At 36.0% G+C, this 14,054-nt stretch overlaps 1 protein-coding gene across 1 annotated transcript in view; it reads right to left on the bottom strand.

The window, feature by feature from the left end:
- The window catches only part of MYO16 (myosin XVI), a 951,959-nt gene that overhangs the window by 427,751 nt on the left and 510,154 nt on the right, over nucleotides 1–14,054 (bottom strand). The window lies entirely within an intron of this gene.

Here is a 14,054-nt window from a genome sequence, read left to right as displayed (position 1 = left end):
GAGTTAGTTCATTTAGCATCATGCTCTCCAGTCCCTCCCATGTTAGGTAGTAATTTTCAAAATCATTGCTCTGACATGCTGCATTGTATCTCATCATGTGAATGTACAATAATTTTTCAATCCATTCGATTGTGGTTGGACATTTGCCCTTTATCCATGTTCATGCAATGGTGAATAATGGTACTATGAACATTAGTGTACAAATGGCCATTTGTACCTCAGTTCTCATCTTCTCAGGGTATATTCCAAGCAGTGGAAGAGCTGGGTCATATGGGATTTCTATGTGCATCTTTCTGAGAAAATGCCAAACTGTCTTCAGAGCAGTTGTACCATATACACTGTTGTATATGAGTTCCTCTCTCTCCACATCCACTCCAACAATTATTACTTGCTGTCTTGTTAAACTTTGCCACTGCTACTAGGGTGAGATAGTATCTCACTGTGGTTTTGATTTGCATCTCTCACTGCCAGTGATTTTTAATATTTCTTCATGTGTCCATTGGCTATCCAAATATCTTTCTTTTTAACAAATCTTTCCATGTCTTTGCCCATTTTGTAATTCTGTTATCACTCTTTTTCTTGTGGAGACCCTGTAACAGTTTCACAAAATATCTTTAACCCTTTCCACAAAGGTCATTTTGTTTTAATAAACTGTTGAATTTGAGAGTTTATTGTATAATCTTGATAAAAGTTCTTTGTTGACCATGCAATTTCTAAATATTTTCTCTGATTTAGTAGTGTATTTTTTTTATTAAGATTTAGTGTCGAGACTGAGAATCTTGACTAACCTAAAATAATAAGAAAGTTGCTGTTGATTCCATTCTTAGTGAAGATGACTACATGAGTAGCAAAGCAAGAATAAAACCGCACTGCATTGGGTTATTCTTGCTGTGACCATTTGGAATCAGATTTGCAGGTCTTTTTCAGAGGTGCCCCTGGATGGGTTTTAACTACCAACCTTTCTGTGACTAATCAAACACCTAACCTTTTGTGCCTCACAGGAATCTCCTGCCAATCCTGAGATTCTTAAAGTGTTTTTCATCTTTTTTTTTCAACATTCTAAGCGCAGGACAGAGCAGAGTTTAGTGACTCGACGACATAGAACAACAAAACCAACAACAAATACTTTATAGTTTTATGATCTAATTTAAGCTCATGATCCATGGTGAACATTTTTAATAAGATAACAATTGCTAAGCTTAGTTATATATTTCTTCATATTTTGCTTATGGAGCAATTTTGCTTATGAATGCCCAAGTGTTCCACATCTTTTGCTGAAAGACAACATTTATTCTGCTGCACTGCTTTTATACTTCTGCTAAAAAAAATTAGGTAGATTTGTCTGTATCTATTTCTGAGTTTTCTATCTCATTTAATTGATCCACATATCCCTCCACCTGCATGATGCTTCCTTAATTGCTGTTGTCATATAGTGTTTATATTGAATATAGTAATTCTTACAATTTTATTATTCCCTTTAAAGATCTTTTAGTTATTCTAGGATGAACTGCCAAAAAAATAAATACATCTTGGAAAAAGTACAGCAGAAGACTCCTTGGAGGCAAAGTTGGCAAAGTTTTGTCTCTCATATTTTTTGGCACGTTGCTAGGAGAAACTATGCTTTTGAAGTGGACATTAAGCCTGGAAAGGTGGAAGGTCAGAGAAGGAGAGGAAAAGGCCCAATGAGATAGATTGATACAAGAACATCAATAGACTCAAATATGCCAGTGATAATGAGGATAGTACAGGATATGACAGGATTCAGCTTTGTTTTTCCTAGGGTTACTATGAGTTGTACACAACTCAATGGCACATAACAGCAGCAGCAACATAAAGTTGTCTTAGATTTCTAATTCAGTTGTAATCCAGTGATGGCTTTATCAAACAGAAGTGTATACTCTCACAATTTAGGAAGGTAGAAGTCTGAACGCAGAATGAGGGCTCTAGGGAAGGCTTCCAGTGCAGGTATCTTGAATCCAAGGACACAACTCACTCTTTTTTTTTCTCCTTTTTTACAACTCACTCTTACCTCTTCTTTCATAGTGGTAGTAAGTCTCTCTCTCTCTCTCTCTCTCTCTCTCCGCTTGCTTGCCATTTCTTTGAGCACTTGTGAGAGAAAAGGTGGTGGAGGAAACTTTCTATCAGCACAGCTTCCCTTGGATCAGTTAATGCCTGTGACCTGAGGTTGTCATGCTGCTGTTAAATGTTGTTGAGTCAAGCATGACATAGTGACCCAATGAACAAAAGACCTGAACTCGTCTACAGCTATGATCATTTCTCTATGTTCATAGATTTTCCAGAGATATGTGATTTAGGAAATGGATGCCACTTCTGCTTCCAAATCTGAATCAATCTGGGAGTTCCACCAAACACTGTCCATGATGGTTAACCATTATGGTATTTGATACACCAGTGGCACAGTGTTCAGCATCACAGCAACCCCAGGTTACTTCAGTAAAGCCAAATGACAGTCCAGTGCTGTACCACTTAGAAGAATGTTCATCCCAAACACAATTAACGCCCGTACAACCTTCTAAATACAAAGCCTGCCACCAGATTCTAGTTGACTCTAAACCAAGAGGCTTCCAGCCCACTTCTCATTATTAGCTAAACCCGAAAATCCAATCAGCTCACACCCAATTGTGAATGGGGGGGGGAACCCACAAAAACACCAACCAAACAATCCATACCTGACCCTCACCAAGATAAGAGAAGCCATCTTCCAGAATCCAACCACTTCTAACAAGAGCCTTCAAACCGGAGACTTAGCTGGCGCAACTGCCTTACAAGGCCTGTCCACTAGTCCTGGTTGACTCTAAAAGAGGCTTCCAGCCAACAGATCATTGTTAGCTAAATCTGGCAAATCTAATCAGCTTATGGAGTATCAGATCACATCACGGGAGATAATTACATTACTGCATGACTGCTACATCCCTACATTACATAACTTCTAAACTACTGAGAACCATGGCCCAGTCAAGCTGATACAAGTTTTTGGATGGTGATTGGAGAGTGAATACAGTATGACATGAGATCTGTGGCTTTTCAAATTAAATTTAGAAGGAGTTTGGCTGTATGAATATGTTATTAACATTTTAATAGGAATCTGATTATGCCTACTGGATAAAATTGCCGTCTGTACCACACTGAATCTTTCAATTAATGGGCACAGCATGTCTCTTTATTCCTTTCATGATAATATTTACTACACATAACTTATGCATGTTTGAAGTGTATATATAGGCATTTAATTTTCTTTGGAGTGACTGAAAATATTATTTCTATTTCATTTCAGTTTTTACATGCTTACCGTTAATACATAGAATTGTTACTTCTTTTTTATTTGTATGCATTTAATTTTGCATTATTTGATTGTGATAGATTGACTTATTTGTTCAGGATTTTATTTAAATGGTTGGTTTGTTGTTTTAATATATTCCTTGAGATTTCACACTCCTCTTATCAAAATATTAGATTATTTCTTTTGTCTAATCAAGTTTATGGGGAACTCTGGTAGCTTAATATGTGGCCTAGTCTGTTATTCTAAACCAGAAGTCATGCTCATGGTTTGAATGCACCAGTGGCTGTGAGAGAGAAAGAAGATAGCCTCTATTGCTATATATCTCTTTTGAAACTCACGGAAAGACCAGCTATCGTTTGGTTTTGACTTGATGAACAGTGAGAAAAAGTGAGTGAGTTTATAAAGTTTTAAATTTTGTTTTAAGAGATAAAGACGAGAAAAGCACATCTACATCAAGCATATAAGTCTTTCTTTTAATTACAGGGATTAGACAGATGGGTGAGCTCTAGGGATCTGTTCCTTTTTTTTTTTTTTTTAAACAGTCCCTCCGAAAGGACTATCCACTTAGCATTGTATCCAAAGACAAAATTTGTAGGTGAAAGGAGTTAGGAGTTAGCCTTCGTTACAGACTGGTTAATTTCAGGGTCGAAAATATGGAACGCTTCACGAATTTGCGTGTCATCCTTGCGCAGGGGCCATGCTAATCTTCTCTGTATCGCTCCAATTTTAGTATATGTGCTGCCGAAGCGAGCACTAGGGATCTGTTCTTGTTGTTTAGCCATCAAGTTGTAGCAAATAGCTGATTACAGCTGGTTTACAGAGCAGTTAATCACCTCACAGGAGATTTTTCACCCATCTGCCCCTCTCCCACAGAAGCTGGTGGATTCGAACCATGTGCCTTCGGTATTGCAGTGTAGCTCCTTATAGTAGGCCATCAGAGTTCCCTTTGATGCTGCCAACCCAGGTATACATGGTTCAGATTCAGCAGTTAATTTGCAAGAGACAGATGGCCAATCTCCTTGCATGGGAAAATTGCCTCTGAAACCCACTGGAGCATCAGCTTAGGGTCTGTTCCAACTTGATGGTACATAACATAGCAGCAGGGAAATGGATGGGAGGGAAAGCAAAACTGATAATATGTTATAAATGAATAGTGCAAAAAAATCTACTTGAGATTTGCACAAGAAAAGATATTTATTATAAGCTAACTTTATTTAAATCAACTCAGAGAGAGTCATTGCTAACTGCATTATTTCTGTTGTTGTGTACCAGAGTCGGAACCAATGCATATCTGGCCCTCTGGGGCAGTTAATTTAAGAGGTAGTTAATCACAGGGGTGGAGCTATTTTGTTGTTCTTATCTGTTGAATGTCCCTGTAACAAGAGCATACTAGAGATTAAACAATGTCCAAAGCAAGTCAATTTTACAGTCAGAGTTCATTTGTATGGGGTGAGAGAACATGTGTTGATATTTATTATGGCAAAAAAAATATTAAAACAGGCTCTGAAATGAATAAGTTTCCTATGGCATATGAGGGAGTTCTGGTCGGCTAGTAGTAAGAAGCTCTCTCTCCTGCAGTCCCCAAGACACGTGACTCAAATCCACCAACCGTTCCACAGGAGAAGCATGGACAGTCTCCTCCCATGCAATTAACTGCTTCTGAAACCTCATTGGAAGGTCAGCTATGGGTTGGTTTGAATCAGTGTTACACAACAACATGGCATCTGAGGGCCCATGGATGAAGTCAGGTCATGGTGTAAAGTAGAGGAGAATTTTAATTACTAACAGAAGAGTATGTTGTGTTTCTCTCTCATCATGTGCTACACAGAGTGGTACATTAATGATGCGGCTACAGAGGTGGTAGAATTAATCTATCGTGAAATGCAGAGAGCATTTATGATTTATGATTTAAACATCAAATACAGACAAAAACCATGTAGGGAAAAAGAAAAAGTCATCGTTGCATTTCAAGGACTTAAATTCTCCTCTTCATGTCCTAATCTAAGGTGTGTCAATGACGCTGGGCACATTAAAACAGCTGCCATGCTCAGTAGATCCCCACTCAGGATACACAAAGTGTGCACTCATTCCATAGTGAGACTGCGGCTCAAATATCAATAAGATACATTATGAGTTAAAAAAAAAACTTCCCTGGCACATTTACCATGTCAAAGCTTGTGAGCTACAAATGCAACATTTTGCTTAGTTTTTTCATCTGCCTTGTGAGTACAAAAGAACAATGTCTTCTCTATTGTGGGGTAAGCTTTCTTTCACTTGGTGATGTTTAATATGTAAACAGAAACCAGATAAGGCAAAATTAAACAGTCGGCATCTATAAAGGCACCACTATTTTATTTTAAAGGGCATGGAAAACTGCTCTCTCTTGACTAACCCCCTTTCTCCAAAAAAGAAAATTCTTTGCTTTATTGTTTTCAAACTATCTGGAAAGTATTAACTAATTTCAAATCCCCCCAACAGAATATGAATAAAACTTTTATTAACCACAGATTCAGATACATAAATCTCTACCAATGAAAATATTAGTAAGTTCGCCCCAAACTGTTTTGTTTGGAAATAGAAAACCCTGTCAGGGGTCTTGAGGAAAAGAACAGAATCTATTTAATGAAGTCAGGAAAAGAACAAAATCAACTTATTAAATTACACATTCAGAAAGACTTTGGATCTTGTGACATTCCCAGAATAGTTTGTCCATATTTTTCTAATCAGTCAGAGTCTTTCTTCAAAACATCTGGTGAAACAAATCCTAAACTCTTAACGTCTTTCAAATAGTGAATGCTACTATGGTGAATTAACTTGTGTCTGGGAGAAAGAAAACACACACACACACACACACACACACGCATACACACACACACACACACCCAAAACCCACAGACCACACAACAAAACCCACCAAAATATCATCTCATTGGGAGAACTTGTGATGGAGACACAGGCTGGATAAAAGGTCCTGCATGGGTGCTGGTGGAGAAGAAACCAACCTTCCTGCACCCAGACCCTGACCTATGTCCATGTATCTGGCATTGAGTTACTTGTGCTGGAAGAAGAGTCACTGTGTTCTTGTCATAGAGGTATTCACAGGAAATTATCAACAAGTAAATGAGTGGCTCAAAGATCCCATCGCATGTTGGTCTGCTAACCAAAAGGTCAATGGTTTGAATCCAACTGCCACTCCATGAGAAATTGAAGAACAGTTTCCTTTTGTAAAGATTTATTTACAGGCTTGGAAACCCAATGTCGGGTCACTATGAGTTGGAATTAACTCAATGACAGTGATCAAATGAATTAGTTAGGTAAATAGGGAGAAGCAAAGTCAGAGAAAGAAGTTTTTCTTGAAAATATGCCCTTAGCCTGGCCTTGAGAAGCATACGAGGTCTGTTCATTTATCAAGTCATGGAAAGTACAGAAACAAATTTAAAAAAATTTATCAAGTCATGGAAAGTACAGAAACAAATTAAAAAAAAAATCCAGTTTTTATTCAGTTGAGTGTGACTCAGTGTAACCTCATGTGCATCAAGTATCACTGTGCTCTCTCAATAAATATTTAATACCAGGGTTTATTTAAAAGAAAGAAACAAAGCTTATCCTTTCTGGTAGTCCTATCTCCCTTATCATATATTTTTCAGTAATTTTTCCTGAGGAACACTTCAGCACTGGGTACCGTTCCAGATCTGCTGAGGTATGGCTCTGTAGACATAACACTGCACCTCATCCCATGCAAAGCTCCAGCTAATGAGTGACAACTCTGTGTGAATTAGAAAAAGGCACCTAATATATCTTGACTAGTACACATGGCTAAGTGTTTAGCTATTAACTGAACGCTCACTGCCTGCCTTCAGGTCACAACCAACTCATAGCTAACCCTGTGGGTGGCTTCTGAAGCTATAAATCACAAAAGAGAAGATGATCCATCTTTCTCCCATGGATGGATTTGAACTTCCAGAGAAGCTCCATGTTGTGGTTGGCATCACAACTCTAGGGACTAACTGAAATCTTAGTAGCTTAACCTACAAAAACGCCCTTCAAAAGAAGCATCTGAAAATGTGTTTACTAAATTCCCAACCATGAAAACTTGAGGGAGCATAGTTCTACTCAACATCAGGGAAACTAGCTTGAATTTTTGTTACTTAATAGGAAAAAATAAAATTTCACCAGCTTTATATTTCTCATTCATGGATGATCCACGTGAAGTTAAATCAGGGAATAGTAGGATTCAAGCACACTGAAAGTGTTCATATATACTTTGATGCTTCCATATATATCTGGTAGGTTTCACTTATTGTTGGTAGATTCTAACATGTCTGATTGGTTTCATATATTGCTGGGTGAAAATTGAGTGGTAAACACAAAATCTACTCTAATAGCAAAAAAAAAGCTAGAAAAAGTAAGTAAAGAATTGGTTTTATAAAAGCTAGTAATTCTAATAAAAAGTAAAATGAAAGCAAACAAACAAAAATGTACCTGATATGGAGCCATATGATGAATTATTTGAGAAATATTCTTTATTGAGGAACATTAAACAAGTATAAAAATAAGTGGTCAGAGAGGATAAATATGTTTAAAATTCTTCTAGGAGTGACAAGAAGGAAATATGAAGGAAAAATTAGAAAAGGATGGAAGAAATTAGTAAATAATAAAACAGAAACAGAAATATAATTAGGTCTACTTATTTTATGATCACTTCTAATAAGAAAATTGAAGAAGTAGTAAATTTAAATTTCCAAGAATAATTTTCAAGAAATATGCATGAACATACATATTCTATGTGTTCAAGGCCAGGACATCATCACAGAACCCAGAGTTACTTCTAACACTTTGCTTGTTAGGTGAATAGAAAGCATCTGAGCCTCCATTTTACAGAAAATAGTAAACAAATTATCATTTTTTTAAAAGGAGATAAAACTGTATACGGGACCAGATGAGTTGTGTGATAACATCAAGGATGCCATTCATAAAGGAGATAAACATTTATTTATTACAAAGACTGGAGAGAAACAAAAGACTAAAATGGATGTGAGATAAGACTAAAAATTGTACTAGAATTAAAAACAATTAAAACAAAGGAAAAAAACACCAAAATGAAAGACTTGAACAGAATATTTAAAAGGGCAAACTGAGGAAACAAAATAAAGTATTATGACAAAATGTGCAAAAAAACCTGGAGTTAGAAAATAAAAACAGAACTCACTTGGCATTTCTCAAGCTTAAAAAAATGGAAGCAAAGTCAAGCTTCTAGTTACAATACTAAAGGATGCTACTGCCAAAGTCTTGAATGATCCAGAATGCATCAAAAGAAGAAGAAAGGAATGCAGAGTCACTGTATCAGATAGAATTGATTAACATAGAATCACTTCAGGAAATAGCATATGACTAAGAAGCTTCATCTCATATTTATGTTAGGGTGTTTTGTTTTCGGGTTGTTGTTGTTGTTGTTTTTCAGGAGGAGCCAATCCTTGAAGAAGGATAGTATACTTGGAATACTTGGAATAATGGAGACTCAGTGTAGGAGAGGAAAATTCTCATTAAGATGAGTTGACACAGTGACTGTAACAATGGGCTCAAGTATATTGGAGAAAGTGAGAATGACACAGGATAGGACCAGGTTCAGATTTTGTTCACAGGGTCACTGTGAGTAGTAGTCAACCTGTGGCAAATAACAACAACAACATATGATGATGATAGTGTTGTGTACAGTTGAGTCAGAAGTGACTAATAACTGACTTTACAGTGGGTTTTCAGAGGCAGTGAATCACGTGAGAGGAGACTGGCCATCTTTCTTTTGTGGAGCAACTGTTGGATTCAAATGACATGCCTCCAGGTTGGCAATAAAACTCCTTACCAATAGGCCACCAACATATTATTAATACTGCACTTATCTGCCCATTTGTTGTATTGGTATAGAGACTTCTTATTGGTGGTGTTGCTTATTTTATATTCTGTATATGTTTATGCTTGCTTTTTTATAGTTTGTTTTTATAAGTACAGTATTTGTTGATCATTTTTCTATACTGGGGTGACTTTCACAACAACATAACAACAACTGATGGAGTAGAAAGCAAGTAGGAATTAAGGTGCTTGCTGCAGAAAATCAAGGACTGAAGGCTTCAAAATGGATTACAATTTCAACATCAAGAACACAAAAATTCTCACCACTGGGCCAAAGGGCAACAAAATGACAGATGGAAAGAAGATTGACATTATCACCAGTCCTCTCTTGCTTGAATCCATAATCAACACACTTGGTCTCAGCAGTTAGGATATGTGGAGACATACAGCATTCAGAAAGTCAGTCATCAGGGACTCCTCCAAAGTCCTGAAGAGCTATGATGTCAGTCTAAAGATGAAGTTGTGCCTGATTTAAGCCATAGTATTAACAATCGACTGCTATGCATTTGAGAGCTGGACAATGAATAAGGATGACAGGAGAAGACCCAATGCCCTTGAGTTGTCGTATTGGAGAAAAATATATAAAAGAACAAGCAGAAATGTCTTAGAAGAAGTGAAACCAGTGTGTTCCTTGGAAGCAAAGTTGGTAACCTTTCAAAGTGCTAAAGAGCAATTATGTCATTTTAAAGAGTAAGATGTTCCTGATCTAAGCCACTGTCTATGCAGAGTCTATACCTTTGAAATGTGGTGTTGAATAAAAATACTGAATATCTCTGAACATCTCATGGACTTCCAAAAGAGTAAATAAGCCTGTCCTGGAGGAAGTACAAGCTGAGTGCTTCTTAGAAGCAAGGATAGTGAAACTTCTTCTCATATACATTCAAAATGTTGTCAGGAGGGGTAAGTTCTTAGATAAGGGAATCATGTGCGGAGAAGACGACTTTCAAGATGGTATAACACAATTACTGCAACAATGGGCTTAAGCACATTAGATCTTGGGTATGGCACGGTTAAGATCTTATGTTCCTAGAGTCATTATGAGTTGAAGTTGGTTTGATGGCACCTAACATGATAACATTTTCTTTACAAAAAAAATGAAATCTTCTTAACCATTGTGCTTTATTTAAAAATCAACCTTTTCCAAGATTTTCCATGCAACTATTTTTGCTGTCAGGTGCTGTCAAGTTGACAAAGACTCAAAGTGACACTCTGATAAACCTTGCCCAATCATGCACCACCCTCACGATCTCTGCCGTGGTAAAAGCCATTTGATGGCACTGTTTCAGTTCACTTCACTGAAGATCTTTCTCTATTTCCCTGACCCTCTACCTTCCCAGCATGATGTCTCTCTCCAAGAACTAGTTTCTACTGAAAATATGCCCAAAGTGAAAAAAAGTTTTACAAGTTTCATCATCCTTCCCTTTAAGTAACACTCTGGTTGCATTTCTTACAGAATATATTTCTTTTTGTAATCCACGGTATATTCTATATTCAATATTCTTCATCGATACCACATTTCAAAGATGTTAATTCTTCTCAAGTCTTCAATATTCATTGTCTAATTTTGAGATGTATAGGAAGCAATTTATAATACCAAGACTTCAATCAGCTGTGCTTTAGTCTTTAAATAGACAGTCTTTCTCTTTACCACTTTGTATCTAGTTATATGCTTTACATTTTCCATAAAAATCATCTGTCATACATAACAAAATTAACACATAATAATGCAACATTTTTAAAAACAGAGCCAGGATAATCAAAAGTAAAAATGATTTGAGGGAAATCACTAAGCACTATAATTATATGCTACGTTGTTTAGTTTACTTAATTTGTCTTCATGCAACTTGTTTTAAATCTATATGAATAATATCAATATTTCTACCTAACAACAAATATCTCTAAAAAGAAAACTGTTTAAGAATCAGTAGCTCCATTTTATCATTAACATGGAGATGCATTTTTATGGTGCAATATTAGGTAATATTCTAAACAAATGGTTCCATCTCTTTTATGCCAAAATTATATACATACGAAGGAAAATTTATGGAAAAGTTTGTTCTCAGAGGCCCTAAATTACATGGGAGGAGACTGTTCATCATCCTTTTGCAGAGAAGCTGGTGGATTTAAACTAAAAAACTGCATTGGCAGGACAATTTATTACTACTAAGCTGCTAAATCTCCCTAACATCATGCTAGAGAGAGAAAAGGCTGAAATTGTCAATGATTTCATCTTGTTTGTATCCACAGATAACATCTTTGGTGCCATCAGTCAGGAGATTAGGAGACATACAGCAATGGGAAAGGATGCTATCAGGCATATTTCCAAATCCTAAAGAGAAAGGATGACAGTTTAAAGACCAAGGTGCATTTGATTCAAGCTACAGTCTTTGCAATCATCTGCTATGTATTTGAGAGCAAGCAAATGAAGAAAGAGTACAGGAGAATAGATGCATTTGAGTTGTGGTGTTGGAGAAGAGTGGTGAATCCAATAGATTGTGAAAAGAAAAAAAACAGATACACCTTGGGAAAAGTGCAATTAAATCAATCCTTGGAGGCAAACATGATGAAGCTTCAGCTCACATAATTTTTATATTGATAGGAGAGAGTAATTCTTTAAAAGAGATATGCTGTTGGAAAGATGAAGGGTCAATGAAACAAATGAAGGCTCTCAAAAAGATGGATTGATACAGTGTCCATGATAATGGACTTAAATGTGTCAGGGAAGATAAGGATGATGATTCAGATCTGCTGTTCAGAGTATTGCTATGAGTTGTAGTTGACTTGACAGCACTTAAAAACAATAACAACAACCAACATATCTTTATGTTATCAGAGTTCAAATCTTTATTCTTAGATGAAAATGCAATGCCATTCTAACTCTAAGATAGTAAGATAATAAATTTTATATAGAAATATATTAAATCAATAAAAAAGTTTAAAACTAGCTTTTACATATATCAGTGAAGGATCTCTAAGACTAACATTGCTATTTTAGATGGAATATATTTATAACTCAGGGGAATAATTAATATGATGTTTTATTATTTCCTTTATATGTTAAGAGGATAAAATAGTATTCTGGCAGAGCAGGATGTGGGTCAAACTTTTACTATTACTAATATTTGTATGAAAATTTCAGTCTTAGAGAAAAACTTTTTTACTAGATCATTATTATTTACTAAAAATATTAATGAAACCATATTATATATAAACATGATTAAGCTCAGATGTATTGTCATGATCAAATCTACCTTCAATTGTTTAATGCATAAAATTGTATATATCCTTAGGAGTAAACTTAAATGAATTTATAATGAGTTAGATTATTTCAATATTATAGAAATCATTTTAGTAATTTTTTCCAGGCCAGTATTCTGCTTCTAATAATTCCAATATTTATATTTAAGGTATCATAAAGCTCAAAAAATTTAATTATAAGTCTCAACTTGGATGGAAAAATTTCTTCATATTAATGAGACTAAAATAAGTTCATGTTGTTATTGTTGAGTACTACTGAGTCTGAACCAACCTGTAGACCTGTAGCTGACCCTCCGGTGGGTTTTCAGAGACAGCTAATGACATGGGAGGAGACTGCCCATCCTTCTCCCTCAAGAGTTGGAAGTTAGAGTGAGGCAAAAGTTAATTATACAAATGGACCACTAAAGTGAAACCCATAGTATTCATTATAGGAAACAATGCCAAAGCTTATTTCTTACCTCCACTTTTCTCACAGAATTTAAGAAATGGTGATTTGAGGAAATATTAAGTAAAAGGGATCTGGCCTCTTCCCTAATGTTATTTCATTGAATCTTCCAGAAATATATTGTTATCTTATGCACTGATAAAACGTGGCACTCAGGTAAAAATGAGAAAAGATGACATCTAGAGGAGGTAGATTTTAGGAACAAAAATATTAACTAGACATGTTTGAGAACTGTTTGCCTCCTGCTTTACTTCTTTTCACTCATACATTCTTGGTGTTCTGTCTCATTACTAACACTTATTAATATACTTTACCCCCAGTCTGCAACATTCTGGTGCCTTGAACAGGGACAATGTGGTGGTCTCTCTCTTTCTCTCTCTTTTTTGTACAGACATAAGGCAACTAAAAGGGAATTAGATCAGGTTTGGGAGCCTTAATGATGAGCATGATAGAGGAACATATGAACAGAGCTGACGAAATGGAACACAGACCCAGTGAAATAGAAGATAGAATTGTCACCATTGATCTGCTAGAGCAAAAAGCAGAATAAAAAATGAAGGAAAAACAAGCAAACCTAAGAATAAAGTGTGGCACAATCAAGAGAAATAAGATGTGCATCACCGGAATCCCAGAACAGGAAAAAGCAAACAAAGTCACCAAAAAAGTTGTGGAAGGATTACAAGAAGAAAACCTTCCAGGAATAATGAAGAATGAGAGAATATATGTTCAAGAAGCTGAGTGAATACAATATAGAATAGACCCCCCCAAAAAAACACCAAGGCATATCATAGTCAAATTTGCAAGAACCAAAGATAAGGAGAGAATTCTGAAAGCAGCAGGGAGAAACAAAGAGTAACTTATAAGGGCGAGCAGATAAGATTAAATGCTGATTTCTCAGCAGAAACAATGCGAGCAAGAAGACAGTGGAATGACATATATCGAACACTCAAAGAACACAACTGTCAACTAAGAATACTGTACCCAGTGAGTGTCCACCAAATATGAGGGAGAGAGGAAGATATTCCCAGAAAAAAAACAGAAACTAAGGGAGTCTGTAAAAATAAGACCAGCATTTCAGGAAACACTGAGAGACATCCTTCTTAAAGAAATGTCATAGAAAGCAGGATGGAAAAAAAATAAATA

The sequence above is a fragment of the Elephantulus edwardii genome, unplaced genomic scaffold, assembly GCF_000299155.1.
Source record: "Elephantulus edwardii isolate Elephantulus edwardi_28Jun2011 unplaced genomic scaffold, EleEdw1.0 scaffold00147, whole genome shotgun sequence".
Taxonomy (NCBI): domain Eukaryota; kingdom Metazoa; phylum Chordata; class Mammalia; order Macroscelidea; family Macroscelididae; genus Elephantulus; species Elephantulus edwardii.
Note: the sequence above shows the minus strand (reverse complement) of the source record. Positions and strands in the feature narration are given on the sequence as shown.